At 43.7% G+C, this 25112-nt stretch overlaps 1 protein-coding gene across 2 annotated transcripts in view; it reads right to left on the bottom strand.

Annotated features, from left to right (window-relative positions):
- Nucleotides 1–24049, bottom strand: part of PLPPR1 (phospholipid phosphatase related 1) — a 244445-nt gene extending 220396 nt beyond the window's left edge. For both annotated transcript variants that reach the window (XM_066367544.1, XM_066367542.1), the window contains exon 1: nucleotides 23732–24049. The gene's annotated coding sequence lies outside the window, so the exon portion shown is untranslated. The remainder of the gene's footprint in view (nucleotides 1–23731) is intronic.
- Between the last annotated feature and the right edge of the window lie 1063 nt (nucleotides 24050–25112).

Consider the following 25112-nt stretch of genomic DNA (forward strand, 5'->3'; position numbering starts at 1 on the left):
CATTGATTCTTTTATTGATTCGTACACCCATTCATCTATTCAGCATACACATAGCGTCTCACTTATTTATCTAACCAATCTCGTAATATGGATAGAGTATGATCATTTTCCCTGGAGCAGGGGTGTTAATGCTCTGCTAAGGAATTTGAACTTGATTCCGGAAGGACACGGAGATTCCACAAAGCACATAAAAATGCAAGGGATTTTTGTCATGGAATTGACTTGGTCTGATTTTAATTTGGGAATCAGAACTCTGGAAGCACTACAGTAGGTGGGTGTTCTTGGGTAACTGAGAGTAGACACAAAGGATATTGTAATGCTCCAAGTAAGGAGTAATAAAAGTACAAATTAATCCTATGCTGATGGGGGTAGGGAAACATGGAATCAATATGAGAAGGAATTCAAAGGTAAAGTAATGGAAGGCTAGATTGCAAAAGGAAGTAAGGGAGAGGCAGGTTCCAAGAGGAGACTTGGGTTTCTGGCTTAGATAATGGTGGTCCCATTAACTGAAATAGGAAGTATAAGAAAAGCAGCCTTGTGGGAGAAAATAAATCTTTTTATGTCTTCTGGCATAGGTACTGTGTGTCCTCTGAGTTGACATTCCACCAGGCTGTTTACCACATGAATCCTGACTCTTCTGAGAGAAAGCATCAAAAATGAATTAATATAAAGTTTTCAATTTGTGCTATTTCTATGGGGCCCTTTTATTTTCACCTGACTGATCAAAGACTATGCTAATATCTTTTTTAACACCAACTTAGAAGTATCTGTGAAATAATAAAATACAAGCAACTGTTGGGTGAGTAGATTGGTACAGCCTTCCTGAAAGGCAGTTTAGCAGGATGAGTCTCAGTTCAGTGTGTCCAACCCTATGTGGGTGGTAGATCTTTAAAACCTACACTGGTTTGTAGCTCTTCCCATTGAAAAGTGGAGTCTATTTCTCTACCCCTTGAATCTGGGGTTGGCCAAAGAACTTGCTTCGGGAAATGGACATTAGAAAACAACACAGGAGGACTGAAATATATTTACACAGTGGGGTTTACCCTCCCTTACTGCTGGGAAACCTCTGCCACCAGGTGAACTAGCCCAGGCTAGGTTCCTATAGGGAGAAAGACAAGGTACAGAGAAACCCCAGTCACCTAGTCATCTCACTTATGTCAGCTGTGCCCCCTGAGGCCCTGAACACCCTAGAATAGATCATCGTTGCCAACCTTGCCACTGTTGACATTGGAAATCAGATAATTATTTGACTATGGAGGGCTGTCCTGTGCACTGCAAGATGTTTAACAGCAGTTCTACCCTCCGTTCATTAGATGCCAGCAGCATCCTTTCCTCCCTCACTGTATTAGCCAAAAATGTCTAAAGAATGTCCCCTACAGGGTGAAATCACCATCATTTGAGAACTGCTGGTCTAGACCATACTTATTATCATATGGAGATATTCAGGATATAATTTTTATAATATTAGCAAGTAACATTTATTGTATGATTATGTCATATACACTATGGGAAATATTTTATGTGGATTATATCATTCAATCCTTACCACAAGCATAAGAAGTAGGTGTTATTAATATCTATATTTTATAGATTAGGGAATTAAAGAAAAGGTTAAATATGATGCCTTAATTCACCTAGTCAGGAAGTAGTAAAGCAGACACTCAGGCAATCTGTTCCTAGAACAACTTCTTAACTACCATTGGAGCCAACCCACTCAGTTCTGATTTCCCATTAGGTATTAGAACAAGTTATAAAAATACATATACACACAGGGTAGGGAAAAAGTGTGTTTATAGTTGTTCATATGGAAAATAATACAGTAATAAATAATAATACAGGAATAAACTCTGTTTCACATATTCACAACTATAAACCTACTTTTGCCCCACCCTGAATATTGATATCATATTACTTGTTAAAAGGAAGAGCACTATATATAGGCATAAAGAAGTCCTGCAAGGTGACACATCAAAGTTCTCATCTTGATTCTCACCATCTGGGTGTTGGAATTACTTATATTCTTTCTGTCTCTCTAAATTTAAAAAATAGATGCTACCGATCTTCAGCTAGGTGCACAATGAGTGGAAGAGACTACACGTGTACAAAATAGCTATCAAGCAAGAACAAAAATGAAATGAGCACTAATAGAAGAACAGATTATAACATGAAAATTAAGTAGTAAATGATTATTTCTAAATAGGAGTGTCTGAAAAGGTGGTGGAAGACTTTAGTACATTCTGAAGAATAGTTAAAATTTTGAGAGGTGACCATGGCACAAGAAGTTTTAAGACATGTCAGCAAGAATATGCAGGGTATGCCTGTGGAAAGGCAAGATGTCTTATGCATCTTGAACAGGTAAGAGATAAGATAGGGAAGACACCCTGGAGCTTAATATTGGAGGATATTGAGTGCCAGAAAGGAGTTTGGATGTCATGGTGAGCTACTAAAATTGCTGAGGAATGGGGCGATATGATTAGAGTTGTAGTTATATATATAGATCAGATAGCACTAGTTACAATGAATTGGAAAGAGTGGAGGTAACAGGCTAATTAAGATATAAGTGAAAAAAATATATGGGAAAAAATGATGACAGCCTTAATTACCAGGACAGTGGCAATACCAAAAACAATACCAGGAGCATTGTAGAAAGCTCATGGGGGCTCATCCACACCAGCATTGAAGGGTGTGAAAAGCAGACAGAAAATAACAAGCCAGAGATGCAAAAGGAAAAGTAAGAAAGGAACCTGTAAAGGAAGCCATGGGAGGAAACAAAGTGAATCTAGAGTGACAGTCGAGTTTGAGTGAAATGTTCTATTTACGAAGAGAAGGCTGAGTCCAGCTAAGGGGTGATGGATGAAAGAACAAGTGCAGAGACTGTCAGACGAAAGGCTAAGACATTATGATACACAACTGTTCCAGAATGCAGGCTTTAGAAGTGGAATAGTTTTGGTTTGCCCCGGACCAGTCAATACTACCATTGCTATCACCTTGGGCCAATTTTTAAACATTTTTCCCACTGATTTGAGAGAGAAGGAGAGAGAGAAAAGTATCAGCTCATTGTTTCACTTAGTTGTTACATTTAGTTGGGCACTTATTGACTGCTTCTTCTATGTGCCTTGACCAGCAGTCGAATCCGCAGCCTCTGCCGCACCAGGCTGATGCTTCATCATAGAGCCAAGGCCAACCTGGGCCAATTTGACTCATAAATATGTTTTCTGTTGACTTATCACTACCCATCGAGAGACAAGATCATCTTTTGGGATGTCCTCCTTCTCCTGGGATCCTTTTTCTAGCCTACTCCACAGTATTTTAAAGTCTTCTTACAATATCCACCATCCCTTCAGACTTGCTTCTTCCAGGAACAACTGGAATAGCGGAAAACACAGCAGCTACTCATTTAGGATATCTTCCTCATATATATTGGAGTATCAAAAAGTAGGCCCAAACCCTACCTGGCAAGCTCAACTATACTTACTTTTCATTGTTTTTCTGTCTTTTACATTCATGACTTCATGTTTAAAATACAACCCAGCCCTGGCCGGTTGGCTCAGCGGTAGAGCGTCAGCCTAGCGTGCGGAGGACCCGGGTTCGATTCCCGGCCAGGGCACACAGGAGAAGCGCCCATTTGCTTCTCCACCCCTCCGCCGCCGCGCTTTCCTCTCTGTCTCTCTCTTCCCCTCCCACAGCCGAGGCTCCATTGGAGCAAGCATGCAGGAGTCTGTCTGTCTCTCCCTGTTTCCAGCTTCAGAAAAATGAAGGAAAAAATAAATAAATAAATAAAATAGAACCTGCTCCGTGGGTCTCCCCACCACTCAGACTGGACAGAAGATTCTCCCAGTATGTAAGCTTTTTGACAAAAAAGACTTTGAGGAGGATTCAAAGTCACAGACCTTGGAATTTCCTGGAATCATTATGAAGGATCTCGTTTTAGTTGTTTGGGTTTGATAAACTCAAAGACAAACTGATCTCACTAATATGTTTTTTTAAAATAATCAAGGCTCTTATTAGAAGCATCACTTTAAACATACAGGGTGGGGCAAAATTAGGTTTACAGTTGTAAGGATACAAAATACAGTTTATTCTTATTATTCATTATATTGTTTTCCATACAAATGTGTATATATACATGTGCTTATTTTTGTGCCTTTTTAAACGCAAAAGTGGAATTTTACAATAACCATCACTTGAGAAAATGTACGCCATGGTCACTAAGGGTGCCCAGTCAGAGCTATCCCACAAAGGTTTAAATTCCAGCTCTACTTCCTGCTAAGCTCTTATGTGGTCTTGGAAGTCATTTAGCTTCTCTCTGCTTTATTTTCTCAACTGTAATTGGTAGTTTGGCATTTCAGTGAAGTAATACATGCAGCTTAGAAAAAGGCTTGGCACATGGTAAACAATAAATGTTTTAGTTACTATTACTAATTTTCTTTTTCCACTTGACAAGGTGTAATGAACATTCCCTCCAGGTAAATAAACACAAAGCCACATTTTTTCAAAGTGGTGACCTGTTTCAATTTATTTAGTATTTCATAATTTATTCACTGTCCCACTGATAAGCTCTCAGATACTTCTCATAGTTAAGTTAATAAATGCTGTATTACTGGAGATATATATGTATCCCTTTAAAAACTCAGGTCCTTATTTCCTTAGGGTGTCTTCCCCAAATTCAGCTTACTGAATGAGAAGATGTGCATTTTCAGCTTTGAAAATATAATCCGCCTGACCAGGCGGTGGCGCAGTGGATGGAGCGTCGGACTGGGATGCAGAGGACCCAGGTTCGAGACCCTGAGGTCGCCAGCTTGAGCACGGGCTCATCTGGTTTGAGCAAAAGCCTACCAGCTTGAACCCAAAGTTGCTGGGTCCAACAAGGGGTTACTTGGTCTGCTGAAGGCCTGTGGTCAAGGCACATATGAGAAAGCAATCAATTAACAACTAAGGTGTTGCAACACGCAATGAAAAACTAATGATTGATGCTTCTCATCTCTCTCCGTTCCTGTCTGTCTGTCCCTGTCTTTCCCTCTCTCTGACTCACTCTCTGTCTCTGTAAAAAATACATACATAAAAAAAAGAAAAAAGAAAATATAATCCAATTAAGTTCTGAAACTGTTGTAGTAATTCATAGAACCAACAGCAGTGTACAAAGTGTATGTTTTCACATATACATGCGCACACCCATACACACATTTACAAAGAAATTAAATCTTTTTAACCAATCTAATGGCTGTGAAATGGTATCTTGAGTTTTTATTTGTTTTTTTCTGCCAACTACTGAAATTGAACTTTCTTTTATATGGTTATTACCTTATTTGCATTTTACCTTTTCTGAGTTTCCTGTTTGTACCCTTTGTTCATTTTACTGTCATCTATTTCTCATCACTGTGTAGTGCTCTTTGATAGCACATTTATTAACCCATTGTATGCCACATGTACTGCTATTAGTCCCCTATCTTTCGAGGCTTCATCATCCATGTTCTTATGAATGGCCACTCTTTAGACAATGGCTCTGAATCCAAATCTTCGCTGGCCTCTGAGGATTTGTGGCTGTTGAAGTATGAGCATTCGATGCACATGCATTAGGAGATATGCATATTTCCTATGATAAAATCAATGCTTCTGAGAATCTCCCTGAAGTGAAAGAGCATCACATCAATCTTTATAGTTTACATTTAAAAAAACAAAACAACTTTTCCTAAAAAAGGATATCTGGTTTCTTCACTGTCTCATTATGAGTCCCACTTCTCCAGGACAGTCTCGTATCTTAAAGCATCGTATTCTTCTCTGGTACTTTATGGGACTAGATGGGACTCAGTAATAAGTTTAGACAAAGGGCTCTGGGATCCCTGTGGTTTTCAATTAGCTCAGGGCAGGTCTGGTGCATCTTACCACAAATACTCACTAGGTCAGGGATCACGCTGTCTTCTGTCTATGTTTTTTGTCTTCCCAATGAAATGGTAAACTCAGTTGTCATTTTTCATTTTGCTTTTCAGGAGCCCCAATGCTTTCTTGGATACAGAACAAGGCTATTTGGCATTCCTCCCTGTGAGTAATGATCTATTTATGGACTTGTTCCTCTGGCACATTTCTCCTGACACAGTTCTCAAGACACAGAGAAAGAAAGAATGAAGTTGGGCCAAATGGCTTTGGAGCATGGCAAATGGAATGAAAGAGCAGCAGCTCATTCAGTCCATGCATTTACAAATATTGAGTCTCTTTCATAAAATAGGCCAGATGCCCACCTACCAATATGGTATAATTCGAGGACAATCACAAGACTTATCTAAGCTGAAACACCTCCCTTAACAATAAAGATTTGGTTCCTAAATATCTTAGTAACATTAGCCAAAATCAGCAGCCTCAGGAAAAGAAACATGTGACTAATAAAAAGGAGTGAGAAGAAAAGAAATGGAAGGCTTGCTCAAAGATAGGAGGGCATTCAAGGTGACCTACATCCACAGATGTATTTAGAGACAGGATGAAGCTATAACATGACCATTATAAACATATTTTTAAAGGAAATTAGTTAATTTATTTTTTTACATTCAGTATTGTCTTGTATTAGTTCTAGGTGTACAGCACAGTGGTTAGATAACTACATACTTTGCAAAGTGCTCCCTCCGATACTTTTGCCTCGCACCATGCACAGTTATTACAATATTATTGGCTATATTCCCTATGCTCTACTTCACATCCCATGATTATCTTGTAACTACCTGTCTGTACTTCTTAATCTCTTCACCTTTTTTACTCATCACCCCCCTCAACCCCTTCCCCTCTGGCAACCATCAGTCTGTTCTCTGTATCTATGAGTCTGTTTCTATTTTGTTTGTCCATTTATTTTGTTCTTTAGATCCACATAAAAGTGAGATTGTATAGTATTTGTCTGTCTTATTTCACTGAGCATAATACCCTCTAGGTCCATCCATGCTGTCACAAATGGTAAGATTTCAATCTTTCTTATGGCTGAGTAGTGTTCCATTGTATATATGTACCATCACTTTTTTTATCGCCTACCGAAGGGCACTTGGGTTGCTCCTATATCTTGGCTATTGCAAATAACACTGCAATAAATATAGGGGTGCATATATTCCTTCAAATTAGTGTTTTGGGTTTCTTTAGATATATACCCAGAAGTAGGATCACTGAGTTATAAAACAGTTCCATTTTTAATTTTTTAAGGAACCTCCATACTGTTTTCCATAGTGGCTGCAAAAATCTGTGTTTCCACCAACAGCGCCCAGGGGCTCCCTTTTCTTTGAGCTATCCTGGGTGAAGTTCACATGGAGCTACTGACAAAGTGAAGTCTGTGTTTAGTAGGCCCCCAATTTAGTGCATTTATAAACTCAAACATGCTTAAGAATGTATATGTTGGATTTTGTAGGAACAAACCAGTGTTGGTTAATATGAATTTCTGAACATTGGGAGAAATTATAATCCTTTATTCATTTTTGACATGTCTAGCTAAAGCAGGGGTCCCCAAACTTTTTACACAGGGGGCCAGTTCACTGTCCCTCAGACCGTTGGAGGGCCAGGCTATAAAAAAAAAACAACTATAAACAAATCCCTATACACACTGCACATATCTTATTTTAAAGTAAAAAAACAAAACGGGAACAAATACAATATTTAAAATAAAGAACAAGCAAATTTAAATCAACAAACTGACTAGTATTTCAATGGGAACTATGGGCCTGCTTTTGGCTAATGAGATGGTCAATGTCCGGTTCCATATTTGTCACTGCTAGCCGTAACAAGTGATATGATGTGCTTCTATAGCTGTGACACATGCATCCCGTGTCACTGGAAGTAGTACTGTACGTGAGCGATGCTGCACTTTGCGGCGCCGCCGCATACAGTAGTCTCACTTTCCACCAATGAAAGAGGTGCCCTTTCCGGAAGTGCAGCGAGGGCCAGATAAATGGCCTCAGGGGGCTGTTTGCGGCCCGCGGGCCGTAGTTTGGGGACCCCTGACCTAAAGGGTGGTTGCCAATATTTTGTTCAAGACTAAGTAAAAGACAAGGCAACTGACATTTATTAACAAGGAGATTTACAGACAGCTCATACACTCCTTACAATAATTATATAAGGTAGGAGTAATTATTGGACCACTTTTAGATGAGAAAAGTAAAGGTCAGAAAGGTTAAATATCTTGCCCATGTCAAAGCCAGTAAAGCAGAACTGAAAATTATCTGTTGGACTCCAGAGCCCACTCACTATTTTATACTAGGTATATCTCTAAGGCAGTATAAGGATATCATATACTCTTTAAGCATCAAATGGCATAATAGCCAGAGGCAGATTTAAGGTCAGTTGAGGCCCCAGGCGCAGAAGAAAATATTGGGCCCCTTATATTAGAAAAAAACTGTAAAGTTAGGGTTTTGTGGCCCTTCAATCGGCCCTTCAGAAGTCGGGGCTCAGGGCACGACCCTGGTGCACCTGCCATTAAATCCACCTCTTATAATAGCTTACACAGCTTTGGGGCAAGCCTTTCAACTGACACTGTCTTGCTAAAATTTATTTAAAAGCAATCATTCGATATCTCTAACCCAACACCTTTTTGGCTTATTTTCTCTTACCCATTGCCCAACCTTGTTGATCCATTAGGCATCCAGCTTCCGACTCTCAGAAGCTCAGGGTAATCCCATTCACTCATAACTCTGCTCGTTCACATATTCATTCACTTAACTCTTTCATTTATTCACCCATTCAACACATATTTGCTGCACACTCAAATATTTCTGATAATAAAAGAAGAGGAATGTGTCCAGTTTCAACTGTTGCCTGTCATTAAGACCTTGACCAGCCTCTCCAGGTCTACCTATTCATCCACTTGAATTTTCCTGATGATTTTCATCAACATGGTTTTGGTTTCTTCAACTCAACAGAGGTAAAGGCTGTGGGACCCTTATTTCGTTATTGAGTTTGATGCTTTCAAAGCACACAGCCTTTGCTGGCAGGCCTTTTCCTTCCGTTTTAGGTTCATGCCAAGTAGTGATGCTTTCCGGAGCAGCTCTGACCTCTCCCCACTTTGACCTCTTCATTTTCCTCTTCTGTAAGCAGCCCCCCCCCCAACCTCTGCTCCATCCACTCACAGTTTTAAAATCAAGGCTAAGCACCTTCTCAATGCCTTTGGGTAATCTCAGACACACTTCATATTAAAACATAACCATAAAATTTAATAGCTTTAGGTAACTAATTTTGGGCAAACTAGGTAAAGTGATTCCTGTATGAATGCTAAGCATGTATTCTATTTATGATAGAACATTTCTGAGTCACATCAAAGAGAAACACATCTGATCCTAAGGTGATTTATATCTCCAGCCAGCACATGCGTTTCCATCTGATTCACACAACATGCTTTGGTTTTCAATTGACAACTGAACAGTAAAACTCCGAGCCTGACATTCCTGGAAGAGTTACTTCACCTCCTTGCATTTCCTATAAAACTGTGGTGCTGAATTAATAATAATGTATTAATAAATGAGCACTTTTGCAGAATTTTAGAGTTTACCTTCTCATATATTATCTCAGAACAATTCTCTAGGAGTTAATCTGATTCACATTTTTAAAATGAAACAATTAAATCTAGAGAGGTTAAGAAAACTCAGGTTACACAGTGAGTAAGTGATGTTGTCAAAGCTTAAACTGAGATCTTTTTTTCCTAATATTTTAAGTGGGAGGAGACGAGATAGAGAGACAGATTCCCACATGCACCCCAAACAGGATCTACCCTGCAACCCCCTTCTGGGGCTGATGCTTGAATCAGCTGAGCTATCCTCAGTGCCTTAGGCCGACACTCGAACCAATCGAGCCACTGGGGAAGAGAGAAGGGGGAGAAGGAGGGGAAGAAAAGCAGATGGTCGCTTCTCATGTGTGCCCTGACAGGGGATGGAACTTGGGACTTCCACATGCTGGGCCAATGCTCTATTCACTGAGCCAACTAGCCAGGACCTCAAACTCAGATATTTTTATTGAAATCTTATACTTTCCACTACGTTCCACCATTTCCAAATGATTTTTATGTTCTCTTTCAAGGGCTGGGGGGGTGGGTATGGGCTGCAAAGTTACCTGGGGATGGGTGCAGACCGGGAGTCATGCATTAAGAATTAGCAGCAAGGGCTGTCTAAAGTCAGCAAAAAAAATAGACAAAAACAAATGCAAGTGAAAGGGACTCTGGACAAAGGGAAGAGAAGATTGGAAAATTGTCCGAGGAGACACTGTCCTGGGTAACGGCCATACAGAACACCTGTTACAGTAAAGTTGGTGTTTCCTTTTCTGAAATAATAGAATGATTCTTTTTTGTTTATTTTTAACCATATTTAAATCACCTGCATTTATAAAAATATTGCCCAGGTAATTATAACTTGCCCAGGCAATTATAATTTGATAAAACTTTCTTTTGGTCAAAAGTATAGTCACTTACAGTCATTTCCTGAAGAAAAAGGAGAGGGCTGAAGTTTTTCCTGTAGTTCTAGATATTCAGAAGCAGGGTGCTTGAAAACTGAAGCTACCTTAAAAGTAATGTACTATTATGTTTAGTTTAGGATGGGGGGAGGCAGGAGGTCCAGTACCTGGGAGAGAAAAATAAAGTGAGGGAAACCCTTGGTGAGTAGATATTTCCTTTTGCTCTAAACCAGGGGTCCCCAAACTTTTTACACAAGGGGCCAGTTCACTGTCCCTCAGACCGTTGGAGGGCTACCACATACAGTGCTCCTCTCACTGACCACCAATGAAAGAGGTGCCCCTTCCGGAAGTGCGGTGAGGGGCTGGATAAATGGCCTCAGGGGGTCGCATGTGGCCCGGCCTAGTTTGGGGACGCCTGCTCTAAACAATGGGTGTGATAGGCCAGAAAAACTCCTTGACAGGAAGTATCCTTGGGTGGTCTGTACACGTCCCTAGAAGAACAAGATGAAGAAGATTCTATGTAAGTGCATGGAGTCTAGGGAACCTACCAGTGCAACCAAGGAAATGAGACTAAAAGCATGTATTTAACCAACAGTGATTAATAATGTTGTCTTAATGTTTGGGAAAGGCATACATTTTCTTCAGTTCCAAAGCATTTCCATGAAAGTGCAATAATGCAGAGAGAAAAAGGACTGAGATTTATCCTTCAAAGCTAAGCTTCAATGTATATATAATCAAACCCCGCCATTCTCCCAGCTCCTGCTATGCTTCCAAATTCCGCGGTTCATGGGTCAGCGGCAACTGAAGGTGACCCAACAAATTTTAAGGGGTTACCAGGATAATGAGTCAGACTTTCAGCTTCTGGGTTTAAGTCTTCATTTTTATTTATTTTTTAAAGGAGGTTAAAGTATTATAGAAGAAAGAGTAACAAGCCAGTATTTTGTTTTTGACTAATATGAATCTCTGGTTTTTTACAACCCAATATTCTAAAGCTTGGCATCTAAGTGGTTCTGAGAGCTATATCAGCTATATGTCATGTGGGTAGCATAATGAATAATAGTTGCTACAATTTCCTTAGCCCTTATGTTCTCAACTCTGCATTAAGGCAAGTAATTTATTTATTCTTTACAAAATTTCTGTTGAGAGAAGGGTACTTTTATCATCTCTGTCTCACAGATGAAGAGATCTCAGACTTAGACAAAGAGTTTGGCCTGACAGCACAACGCCAGCGAATGACAAAGCAGGGACTGAAACCCAGCTTCACCTGGCTACACAGTATAAGCTGTGCACGCCCCACATGATCCTGCCTTCATAGCAGGAAAAGATAATTAGAGTATTTAAGAACCAGGGTTTCATTTATGCTCCCATCATGGGGAAAAGTCATCTGTTAGTATAAGGAAGGGTTTGTGTTTGATTAAAGTTGGCAGCTAAAACGCATTGATTTTGGAACACATTCCTTCAGGTTCAAGATGGCAAGAAGTGAAACAGGAAAATCAATCTCTGCCAACAAGTTCATAGAACACCCTGCCTGGGTAATGTGGGCACCGTCTCATCTCAACACCATGGTCAGATTGTTGCTTAACTTCAAAGTGTTACTAAAATTGGAGACTATCAAGCCAGAGAGGAGGGGAACGTGGAGCTTAGGCAGAGGTTAGATGGGCAGGGAGGGGTATGAGCGCAGGGAGGCAGTCTCTGGAGCAACTTGTGGGGAAAAATATTTACATTAAGCATGAGTTTCCATTTTCTAGGAATTCATTGCTCAAGCTCATGTTGGGAAGTAAATTCCCTAGTTCCCTCTTCCAGATGTGAGGGTTGTTTTGCAGACCAGTAGAAATAATGGAATCAGCACTGACTTACTAATGGGATGAAAACTACAGCCTGTCATCTCAACCTCTCCAGTCCCCAGCTGGGGGACCCTGGGCAAGTTGCTTAACCTCAATGGACCTCAATTCTCATCTGGAAAAATAAGACAATAGGAATAGATTATCACAGACATTCTGTGAATCAAGGAGAATTTACAGCTGTTGCCGTTCATTAGGTTCAAATTAAATCATCTGATTACTTTATCTCTTCCTAAAATGCAATGGGCTGGAAAGCACATGGAACAGTAGGTGGCTCCTAGGAGGCGCTCAGAAAATATTTGTTCACTGGTGGTATCTACAAAATATACACGAGGACAGATGGGCAAAGGATCCTAGGGCATGCCAGCTCAGCTCTGTTTTAGGATGCAAAATAGCATTCCTCCTTCTCATACAATAGTAATATTTACCAACGGCTTACTAATCTAAAGAAATTGCTTTCATTTGGAGTTGTAACTAAAAGTACATGGTAAAATAACAGGTAATGGATATTTCCACCTTAAAAAAAATACAATAAGATATGTAAATGTTACCAAAACATTAAAGAATCAAAACTTTGAAGAAACACACACCAAACAAATTCTGGTGGTTTTCTGGGGAAAAAGTCAGAGCAGAAGTATGACTGATTTTACTTCTACACCAGGTGCTTCATTACATCTGCATTTTGTACAACACTGTAGTCCATATAGAATAGGTTCAATCAGTTTGGTGATTGGTACAATACATACTCTAATTGTTCCAAACTAGCCTGGCCACATGTTGTATGTCAGCCTGTGGAAAAAATCCCAAAGATTTTCTCAAACCTGGAGATATTGCTTTGCTTTTCACAGAAACACACAAACACACACACACACAGAGAGAGAGAAAGAGAGAGAGAGAGAGAGAGATCATGATCATGTTTTTTCCAGTTAATACAAGTGTGAATGAAAAGGTCTTACTTTTTTTCCCTCGCAGTTCCTGTGACCCCAGGGAGCAGGCTGCGGGCTGATTATTGGAGTGTTTGAGTGTGGCTTTGCCTGGAAGCGATAGCCACAAAGGCTGGGAATGGGGATAATGATAAAGCGCCTCAGCTCGCAGAGCTCCAGCTGAATAGCACTCCTCTCCACCAGATTTCATTTCTTGCTCATTATATCCGATTTCACTTGATTATGCGCATTATTAAATTTGAAGTGTTGGAGGTGGGGGTCACAACTCCATGCTATTCATCAGAAACACCAATAAAAAGAGCGCCCCAGAAACCCTTGACCGTCGACCGAATACACACATCACCCCTCCCTGTGATGGGTTTGCTCCAGTAATTATGATCACCTTTTCTCCAGTCTGTGTCTGGGAGCATTGCTAGCACACTTGATGCCATAATGCCCAAAGAAAAAGCCCCTTTCTAACTGTAAAGCCAGAAGCCACGGCCACCAGCACTGCAGCCCAGCCCATGTAGGTTCGCATTGGATTTGAACAGTCGGTAAAGAAACAATGGAGCCAAAAACTGATGGACCTGGGCCATCATCTTTAATCCAAGCTTGCACCCGGTGGGCAAGTAAAAACACACACTGGGCTCCAAAACCCACTCATTCAGTGCTCACAAAGCTACTGACTTATCCAAGTTTCCTAGAATCAAAGGTTTCTAGCTCACCAGACTTTATTCACCTCTGTTCCCCATCTCCTTCCTTCTCCCTGCACAAATTCTGCACAAACTGGCCTCTCACTCAACACTCCACCATCTTGGCTGCTTCTCCTAGCCTCCTCCACATGGCCTTTCTCTGCTCTGCTCTCTAATGCCAATCCTAGGAACCGAGAGAGCACCAACTGTCTGAATCCAATGCGAACCTGCACGGGCCAGGCGGTTGTGATAGTGGCCGTGCCTACTGGCTTTACATTTGGTGTAGTTGGCAGGATCAGCAAAGAGCCACCACCACCTTTGAGCGGTGGAGTAGAGGACTGGCTGCTGTTATGGTTCCCCATGGCTGTCCTTTTGGGGACCATAGGCTGGCTGACTTTTACAGCCATGCAGGAGGAAATTGGGAGCTCCGTGGAAGAGGCTGCCCGGAACCTGCAAACTGAGCAGTGGAAGGAGCTGGAGCAAACGTGGGAGAAAAAGATGCTGACCCTGGAGCTGGACGAAGCGCTGGAAGAGGAGCCCGACCAGGTTTGCGAGATTCTCCTGGAAATGGAGCAAACGCTGGAGGAGGATTCACAGGTTCGTGAGTTGCAGATTGCCCTGGATATTGTGGAGAACCAGCAGCGGCAGGAGGCCAGGACTGAGGCTGAGGCTGAAGCTGAGGCTGGGTCCGGAGCTGCAAGGTCTGCAGAGCAGAAGGCTGCGGCAGCCCAGGCTCGAGACCGGCAACGGGAGCTGGTATTTTCAGTTCATCTTTGGAGGATGAGGAGAATCGGGCTGGAGTTGCAATCTGCAGTCTCCATAAGATGAGAGCCCAGAAGCAAGGAGTTCTTGCAATGCTCCTGGCAGGTCTGCGATTTTGGGGACATAGGATGGATGCTATCATGCTCTCCAGAGCCAAGATGGAAATGCTGACTGCCATTGCCACATGCCCCTCTTTGGGACAGTGTAAGACCTGCCAGGATGGCAGGAATGAGGGGGGTGGCTGATGCCCCACATGGTTGGACTGATTTCCTGGACTATGACCGGAGTGGGCACTGGCTCCTTTGTTAGATGGACTTACAGATTTTGGACAATGTGAAATACCCTGATGGGGATGGGGGGTGGCTTTGCTGGAAGCAATCCCCTGCCCCAGGAAGCTTTTCCCATGGCTAGAAAGAAGGCCGAGGACATTTTGCGCTTTGGGCAAAGTGCTCAGAGACTGGTGAAGTGTACCTTTGTGATTGTTGAAACTGTATGATTTGTGCTGTTGTAATTTGTGTAATGTGCTAATTTCCTTGCACAGGGATGCCAGTGGTGTAGATTGTAGGCAGTAAAGTGAGCATAGGGGTGGATTGTTGGGCAGATAAAATATATTATGCTCACTTTGTTAAAGATGGTGCTGCCCGCGTAGAGACCCGTCAACCAGGTGATATTAATGTGTGTTGGGGGTGGGCTGTGGGCAGGCAGAATTCTTGTAGCCTGGGGCTTGGTTTTAGGACTAAGCCTTTCCCACTCTTTTTGATGTGGGGTGGTAAAATCCCATCATGATTCAGATATGTGATTTTGTATTAGAGACTTCCCTATTTTATATATTGGATTAAAGGTTTTGATTTCTACACTATAAAATGGGGGCAAAACAGGAGCTTGCGCTCTTGGTTCCTGAAATTATCATTAGAGGAGAGAGCAGAGAGGACAGAAGAGAAGGGCCATGTGGAGGAGGCCAGGAGAAGCAGCCAAGATGGCAGAGTGTTGAGTGAGAGGCCAGTTTGTGCAGAATTTGTGCAGGGAGAAGGAAGGAGATGGGGAACAGAGGTGAATAAAGTCTGGTGAGCTAGAAACCTTTGATTCTAGGAAACTTGGATAAGTCAGTAGCTTTGTGAGCATTGAATGAGTGGGTTTTGGAGCCCAGTGTGTATTTTTACTTGCCCGCCGAGTGCAAGCTAGGATTAAAGATGATGGCCCAGGTCCATCAGTTTTTGGCTCCATTGTTTCTTTACCGACTGTCTAAATCCAATGCAAACTTGCACGGGCCAGGCGGCTTGTGATAGTGGCCGTGCCTACTGGCTTTATACTAACCAAATGGAGGCAAGGTAACACGTGTGCATTGGTGTTGCATAAAAATTTATGGCTTTTACACAAAGGGGGTATTTATTTCCTCTGTGTTTGCATTTCTGCTTTCTGTTGTTATTGATGAATGGGAAAAGATAAATGTAGTGTAGAAAGAAAATAATGGCAGGAGAGGAGCCAATGGCTGACTTTCCATCCATTGAATGCAGACATGCCCCCCAAAGCCCTGCACCTAAGGGTTTGGTGACAGTGGAGAGTAGTGGGGAGACCTCCTGTCACCCCAAGCCTCTGAGATCAGAAGGATGATGTGGGATGAGTAAAGGCTTTAAACCCAGACCTGGGTTTGAATCAGTCTCTAATTTTAGAAAGCCTGGTAAGCTAACTCACCTTTCTGAGACATGGTTTGTCCAGCCATCAAATGGGGATATTAATATCTACTCCAGTCTGCTGTAGAAATTAAGAAAAGAGTACATGCAAAGCCCCTTCTATACTTGACAGTTGTACTTTAGATGTTACTTTGTAGCTAGATACCCCTCAAAATTTCTTCCACTTATCTCTTTTTCTCCTTTCCATTATTTAATGCTGCTTTTCCTTCATTTCCTATTTTTTGGGCAGAAAGACAAATTGTTATTATTGTTTTAATCTTCTGGCCTCAAATCTTCAAAATAGGCCAGTAGTGCCATAAGCCAAGACCAGACAAGTTGATGGGTAGAATGACTTCCTCCTTTTCTACCTTGGATCTTAAATAACTCAAAAATACAGTATATATAAACAACACACATAAACTTATAAATGAAGACAATCTCTATGTTGTCTGTTAGCCCTGAGACATAGAAACAGATAGACAGACAGGTAATAGAGCTTTTATTCAACTTTATTTTTTTCCTTTTGGCTTTGCTTTTATACTGTGAATGCAATGTTTACTAATCAGCAGGTCAGCCAGATCATGAAACATTTTTTTAACAGCCCACATGAATGGCGTTTCCTTCGATACTTTCAATTAGGGCCCATGCCATATGTAGTGTTACTGCATTCTGATGCCAGTGCTGGAAGGCTAGAAAGCATCTTCCCTCCTACTTTGTGGAAAGAGCAAAGCTGGGACCAGTCTGAGGAGAGTGAGACATTCACATCAGGCACAGAAACTTAAAGAGGTGTCAAAAACAAACAAACAAAAAAACACCTTAGTAATCAAGATAAACAATATTTTGATGCAATATTTTAAAAGAATCCAAATTAATGCAAAACATCAACATTTTAAATAAAGATAGGAACAAACCCTGCATTTGCCTCACTCAGCTCACCTTGATCCTGACCCTGGATGGACCCTGCATCTGAAATCAGAAATTGGGGTTCTGGTCCCAGTTCTCACACTGTTTAGCTACATGGCCTCCAGCAAATCACCGAGCTTACGAGGTTCTCAGTCTACTCACCTGGTTTCACTTGGAAGTCAGACTATGAAACTTCCATTGAAACATTAAACTTGAAAATACTATGATTTCCTATAATGCGAAGCTGCCTTGTAGGGGCATAGCAATGACTAAAAAGAGCAAGATTCCTCCACTCAGTCATTCAATCCAAAATGTTTGCTGAGAAATTGTTAGGTGAACAGTACTACGTTAGGTGCTAAAAAATACAAAGTTGAGGACTACAGAAACACACCCAAAAAGGAAGCCAACCTGAATGCTAAAAGGTTTGGACAGTTTTCCCTAGAAAGTGACATTCACCTAAAGGACAAGGGAGGTAGGCAGGGGAAGGCAAGGATGGGATTCCAGAAGGAAAAAAGAACATGGCAAAGACCTGAAGGTTAAAAACAAAAATCTCAGTTGGGAAACTACAATAAGTTCATTATTGCTGAAACACAAATAGGAGCAATGAGACAAACAAACAAAAATCAGTCTTTAAATTACAGAACAGTAAAAATAAAAAGGTACTTGGCTGAGTGTAATGCAGAGAGCACTGGTCAGACCGTTGCCCACTCGCTAGGAGACTTCTATATCCACCGGGATTCTATTTTCAAACACATCACATTTCCATGAAAAAAGGGAGGCTTTTAATTTCCAGAGACTGTTGCAAACTTCATATCTGAGGTATTTAGAGTTTATAATCCCTTGGCAGCAGAGAGGCACTGTAATTAATACATGTAGTCACTTCCCTGGAACCAGTTTGCTAAGTAGCAAAAGTAGCTGTTGTGTGACACCCATGAGCCTGCAGAATGTGAGGACCAGGCTGAAAGCAACCAAATTTTTGTTGTTGTTTTGGTCACGTCTCCGCCACCTTAGTCTGCTCCTGCCATAGTCTGTCTGCTGATTTAATTCCTGCACCTAGGAAGATAGGATTACAGCCAGCTATTTATAACCAACCAAAATCTTTTTAAACCAATGCTGAAACACAGTCGCTAGGGTCCCAAGCATATAGTCCAAGCTTGACGTTTTGAACCTCACTGTTGTCAGACATAAGACCTACAATTTATTGAGCACTTACTTTATGCCGAGCTTCACAAATATGGACTCTTCTAATCATCACAACTGTAGACAATGGGTTAGGGTGATTATCTCCATCTTTAGAGCAGGAGACATTTGAGGCACAAAGACGCAAATCAGTTGCCCAAAGTCACACAGGTGATAAGTAAAGCCAAAATTCAAACACAGCCGCTCTAACTCCAGACTCTGGGTTCTCCGTCACTATGCTACATTAACAAGGTTCAGCATAGGCATGCCCGAGTGACACCCTTAACGTACAGCACTCAGAGACTGCTTAAGTTTCCAGAACAGTCAAGGATCTGAGCTCTCTGGGCGGCAGTAAGCAGCTCAGTAGTTTAATTCTGGGGGAGAAGAATATGCCCCATATTTGTCTTCCACCCATCTTTACACGCTCTTCGAAAAAGGCAGCCCTCCTCCTCTGTCTCTACTCTGCTGTTCTCATTTCCCACACCTTTTGTTCTTCTTAGACACCAGCTCTTCCCATTGTTCCCCCTTGATAAACACTGCATTTGAGGTTCACTGAACCTTTTCTCTTTGACCTTATAACTCTATCCCCCACCAGACATCATAAATGACTGATAGGTATGCCTCGCTTGGATTATCTCACCTCCACTGCCCACCGAACTCTCTGAAATACGGCCTGCGAGCATGCGGCTGGACAAAAATTGCTTTCTTAATGGTCACCACTGAACTCTTACGCATCGTCTTTTTTTCAGTTCCCCGCCTTCAGTCTTGTCAACCTCTCTGCACTTAAAATCATCCTGGTACTGTATGCTTCTGATGAGAGGGGGCAGCTTGTAGGATTAGTAAAATGGGCTTGCAGACCCGATTCTGCCACTCGCTGGCTCGGTAGCTTTGGACAGACGTTGGAATCTCTGTCTCAGGCACCTCGGGTGGCACGGGGATTAAAGGTGACTCCGCTCTGCGTGCAGGCGTTCACAGGAGGCCGGGCAGCAGGTCGGACGGCACCGGGAAGCCTGAGCATGAGTCTCAGGACTCTCCCGTTTTTGCTTTCAGGCCAATTCTTTCCCACCCTGTCTGCCTGTCCTCTGATACTGTTTCTCTCCTTAACTCCTGAATGTTGCTAAGTGCTGTGACTTAATCTTTGCCTTGATGGTCTCCTGCTCTCTCCTTCCTCTCCCTTAATAAGAACAATAGCTGGCACTGACTGTGAAATCACTACGCACAGGGATCTGTGCCGTAGGCTTTCCAGGATGTCCCAGTGTCACCCCCAAATTCACTTCCGTAAAACAGCATGAGCCTTTTGCTTTTCAGAGCTCAACACTCTCCCCCAGTCCTCTGCCACAATTCTTCCAGCTATTAAAGGTCACACCCAAAGTGCTCTCTCTGATAACTCCTTCTCTGCCATCCCCTGTAGTCAACCTGAAAACAAATTCTCATGTTTTTGTCCATTCTGAGCCCTCTTATTGGGATTTTAAGATTGTAACTCAATATATATACTTAGGTTTGGTTCAGCAAGGGACCCAATTCCTAGGGCTGCATGGTTAGGACTGGAACGTGGGTGGTCCGGCCCTCATATCTGGATGCCAAGATGCTATGAGCTCTTTAAATGAGACCCTGTGCCTTGCAACTGCCTGGCCCAAGATGATCCTAAAAGTTTGAGCAAAGTACATAAAATCAGAAAATCTTGACAAGTCACGGGAAAGAGAAGGGACTTACGTTTACTAACAGCCTACTACGAATCAGGACTTGTGCTAAGTGCTGTTGCTCCCAAGATGGGTTGACAATATAATTTTTTAAATACAAAAAATGTGATATGACAATGCTGCTTTTATATTGGCCCTTCACAGGACAGCTCCTAATAGAGGTAGTCTCCCTGGATCATTTTGTCACTGACCTCCCAAAGGTTGATCACCTTGGAAAAATGGAAGTCTACTATTCTTATGCAGGAATCATCACTTCATGACAGAATTTTCTCATTCATTAATTTAATCATTTATTCAACAAATATTTCTTGAGTCCCTTCCCTGTACCAAGCCTGTGATGAATGCTGGAGGTACAGCTGTAAACACCATGCCTTTGAAATACAGGACCATGAGCTACGCAGTGAATGCTGAGGAGATAAGGCCTAGTGAGTATGGGAGCACACAGGAGGCCCTTCTTAGATTAGCAGGGTTCTCTTTCCTCACTGGTCTCCCAGTCACAGCTCCTGCGCTCCACTGCCACTGCCTCCAGCCTCCTCCTTTCACACCTATATGTCCACAATAAGCTCCCTGCCTCCAGTCTCACCCCCTCCAATCCATCCACCACGCAGTTGTCACAGCCTTCTTTCCCTGGTGCATATCTGATCATCTCAAACTTCCCCAACCTTCACATTCTCTCCTCCCCTTCTGGATAAAACTGAAGCCCTTTTGCTTGGGGTATTTCCATTTATACTTGATCTCTGTCTGTCTCTCTGGCCTGATGGCTTGCTATGCCATGGAGCTAGAAGTCCACATCTCTCACTGCAGCCACACAGAACTACTTCCAGCTCTCCTGTGGTTTTTCTGCCTGGGAAGCCCTTCTCTGTACCTTGTCCTTCAAGACACAGCTCACCTCCTCCTCCCTAAGAAACTTTCTTGCTTTCCTTTCCCTCCTGTAGGTGGATGCCCTCCCTTTGTGCCTCCACAGCATCCTGGGCATATCTGGATCCAAACACTGACTTCATGACATTAATTGTTAGTGTCACCCAGTTATGGTTCATCTCTGTGTCCATGCTCCAGCACCATGTGCTGGAGCCACATGGAGTGGCTTATAGTTACCCTAATTCGTCGGGCATGCTCACAAACTTCCTCTGCCTGGGACGGCCTTTCTTTCCTTCCCTACCTGGAAGGAACGATGTTTTTGAATATGTCTCAAAAATCATCTGCTGAAATCACCCAGGGGAAGAAAAAAATTCACTTACATCTGTACTATTAGCACTGGATTTCCTACAATTATACAATTAATCAGATTGCATCACAGTTCGCTAGATACTATATTATGTTTCCTCCTCCTTGAAAACTGGAACTATTTTTACTTCCTTTTGTTGTTTTTTGTTTTTGTTTTTTCTTTCCAGCCTCTAGTACATAATAAGTGCTGAGGTATGTTGTCTAAATGTGATTAAAGGCCAGGAGCAAGGATGGAGCGAATAGCATACATGTTAAGAGCTTACAGTGAAGTGCAGAGCTATCCTACCTTTTAATTATTTCAGGTGTGTCAGTCTTGTATTTACAACTAGATCATAAATTCTTTGAGGGCCAGATTATGGCATACCTTTTTATATGACCTCCAATGCTAAATATGTGCTTAGGTGGTCAATGAATATTTGTAAATACAATCTTAATATAATCAAGTGAATTGAACTTGCAGATGTAGGAAAAGAAAATAGATCATAAAGAGAGAAAATACAGCTCTAGTAAAAAACAAAACCAAAAAAAATCATAATCTTTTCTTGCCGTGTTTGGCAAGAAAAATAATGAGAACATCCAATATGCTTACTGAATGGTTTTTAAATATCATAAAAGCAAAGCTGTTTTAATAACACGCATCACTTTCCCAATTTCCTCCTTTTTTTTTTCTTTGTCAGAAACTTCCTCACCTTTCATTATACTGATTTAAGAATCAAGGTCTTTCTTTGACCTTTCTCAGTTAACCTCATGTATATCATTTTTGTCCTCTCACTTTGAAAAAGTTACAAAATGTTAAAAATTAAAAAAGGTCCTCAGAGCGGGAGAGAGATGGCCTCCACCTGTCATTTCAAAGTGAAAAGAAACCCTCTGAGAACCCACAGTCACAAGTACTGAATCTCAGCTTCTAGTGTTTTCTTCTGTCAGCATCAGCTTGGTTTCCAGGTTCCCTAGACACTTTTACCAATCCAAAGCTCCTTAGGTAGAGACAAAAATATACCCATCTGCCCATTCCACCTTCCAGGTGTAAACAAAACATCAGGATGGAAACTCTCACACCTGGCACTTTCTAGACTTGTAGACTGGATCTGTGATTGTGCTAAAAGTTAGCCCAGGAATATTCAAGTCTCTTACACTCCAGATGTGATGTCCCAGAAATCTCCACATTTGAGTCCCACTGATGAATGAGAGCCTCCAACTCCAGAAGTAGAAGGGATATATGAATTTCATTTCGGCTGCAGAGCACCTTTCTCACATTCCACCTCTTCCTGCCTTAACTGGCCTCTAGTCAATCCTCTCTTAAATGGCCATCATCTGTCCTTCTTCTACTCGCCTTTGTCCTAATCCTGGACTTCTCACACGCTGACCCAGTCTCTTCTGTCTCAAAGAGCCATTAGATTTGAGGCAATTCCCAGGTGCACTCTGAGACCCCGCCCCAATGGAGCTGGCATTTTAGGGAGTCGTTTTCCCAGGACCTCTTCCCTGGGATCCCGAAGAAATGTCAGAACGGTGCCTGTCCACCAGCTAGATATCAGGCTGCAGAGAATCTTTCCCACGGAAGAGGCTAAAAGGGAAAACGATAGCCCCACAAAGACAAATAACCCAGAATCCTCTACATATTCCACGTGTGTGCCATAAAACCCCAGGGCAAAAATAAAGCCCAGCTTCCCCAGGCTGCAGCCGCTGTCACAGCAGCCTTAGCACAGCTCCCAGTGCTGCCGCCTTGGTGTATCTGAAGACAGCACCTTCCCAGGGGAGGTGAGATCCCAGCGCCCAGCGTTTCTAGGAGGTGATTATGGCAAGCCTTTCAGTAACCCATCATTCATCCGCTCAATGACCCGAGCCTCACCCCGGCGCCTCTGGCACTGGTGCTGAATGAGAAAGCCAAAGGCTACCCCTCTAATTCTCCAGGTGACAACTCCTCCCCACCCCCCACTACGATGCGCCTAAAGTGCGGGGGTTGGGAAGAGGAAAGGATGACAGGTGCCCACGCCTGAGGGAAAATCACCGGCGACGCTTACAGCTGGGAGTGAGAATCCCAACCCCCGCCGAGGAAAGGGAAGGAGTTCTTGGCATCTGCTACCTGCAGGGCGCCCCCGCCCGCACACCGGCTCCCGTCGCAGCCCGGAATGCAGGGTGGAACGGGACAGAGGGAGCCTCCACGCCCCCTTTGTCTCCACGTTTCCCAAATGACAGGGGAGGAAAGTTTACGAGCAGGGGCGGTGTAGCTTTCTGCTGGGTCAATCTGACACCTCGAGGGAAGCGGCCGTCCCTGGGATCTCCCTCTCCCCTGCACAGCCCCGGCGCCGCCTGCATCTCCACCTTGAAACCCGCAAACTGGGTTTGGGCCACCTGCGCCGCCGCGTCCGGCCGGGAACCTGCCCCCTGCCTCCTGCCTGGTGTCCCGGAACGGCCAGCGGCTGCCGGCGCCCCACTCACCTCCAGCGGCGGAGCGTCCTCCGGTGCGCCCTACTGGGCCGTCCCGCTCCCGGGAGCGAGGTGCATTCAGGCAGCGGCCGGGGACACGCTCCTGGGGCTCTGCTGCATTCCGCCTGCGTGGGCAAGCGAGCCGGCGAACGTGCGGCGCGGGTGTGGACGAGTGTGTTTGTACGAGTATGTGTATGTGTGTGTGTGCGCGCGCGCGCGAGGATGGGGGTGTGCGCGGGATCACAGATCCCCCTCAGCGCCCATCCCGCACTCTGCCTCCGCCTCCGCTTCGCGCTGTCGCTTGCACAGGGTCCAGGTTGCAGGATCTGTTTGTTTAATGAAAGGAAGGAGCAAAAGGCTGGCGGGGAGGCGGGGGGGTGGGCGGGAGAGGCGGGGAGGGCGCCGCGCTGCGCATGCTCAGAGAGGGACACTGAGCGCTCACTTTAGAGCTGAGGCAGAGGGAGGAGCGCGAGCTGCGGGTTGAGGCAAGCGTGACTGCGCCCACCCGAGCCGCAGGGTTCCAGGGGGTTCCCGGAAGGCAACTGGGAAACCCGACAGCAAAGGTGCGCACTGCGTGGGGCTCCCTGGCGCCGCGGTGCGGGAAGCCGGCGGCAGGTTCCTGGACCCATCCTAGGGGACAGCTTCAGCCGGGAGTCCTGGTAACACCGGGCTCTCCTCCTCTCCGTCTATTTTTAGTGCTGGCTCCGGGGTTCCTGCGCACCGTTCTCCTGCCTCTGCGCTGCAAGGGGCGGGCCATGGTGCATCTCCCCAGAGGTGCAGGAGGAACCACAGGCAACAGGTCTCACCTGAACTACAACGAGTTATCTGATCTGTGCTTCGTTCTTCCCCTCCCAACTTCCACTCTGTGAAGCGCAGAAAAAGACAACTGTCCACTCAGGTCCCCAAACAGGTTTGATGGGACGAGGTAGGGTGGGTCACACAAAAATCTTCTACCAGAGAACAAAGCAGGAGTGGAAGGAAGGTGAGCCTCAGGGGGCTCCATGCTCACCCTCCTTTGGGGAGAGGGTTGGAGGGAGGAGACATTTGCCCCAGTCAAGAAAGCCAAAAGAACAATAGATCCATTGTCCCCCTTGCCCCAATACCAAAAGAAGCGTTTCTTCTTCTTAAGTGGAGATTCTGGCTACTTGGTAAAGTGGAGGAACTGTCAATGCGAAGAGAGTGCAGTAAGAGAACCTGAGCCCGCTATGGCGACGGGGCAGTAACCTGAGGCCAGCAGAGACACTGGTGAGAGGCTTTGTGAGTGGAGTGGAGTGGAAACTCTTCGGTGAGATTGTTCTATGAGCAAAACAGGCCAGTGGTTAGGACCCATTCAGGAGCTGTCATTTTCAACCTCCTCCCTGTTTCATCAGTCTGTCGTTCCCCCCATTTTCTC

Source organism: Saccopteryx leptura, chromosome 2 (genome assembly GCF_036850995.1).
Source record: "Saccopteryx leptura isolate mSacLep1 chromosome 2, mSacLep1_pri_phased_curated, whole genome shotgun sequence".
NCBI classification, from domain to species: domain Eukaryota; kingdom Metazoa; phylum Chordata; class Mammalia; order Chiroptera; family Emballonuridae; genus Saccopteryx; species Saccopteryx leptura.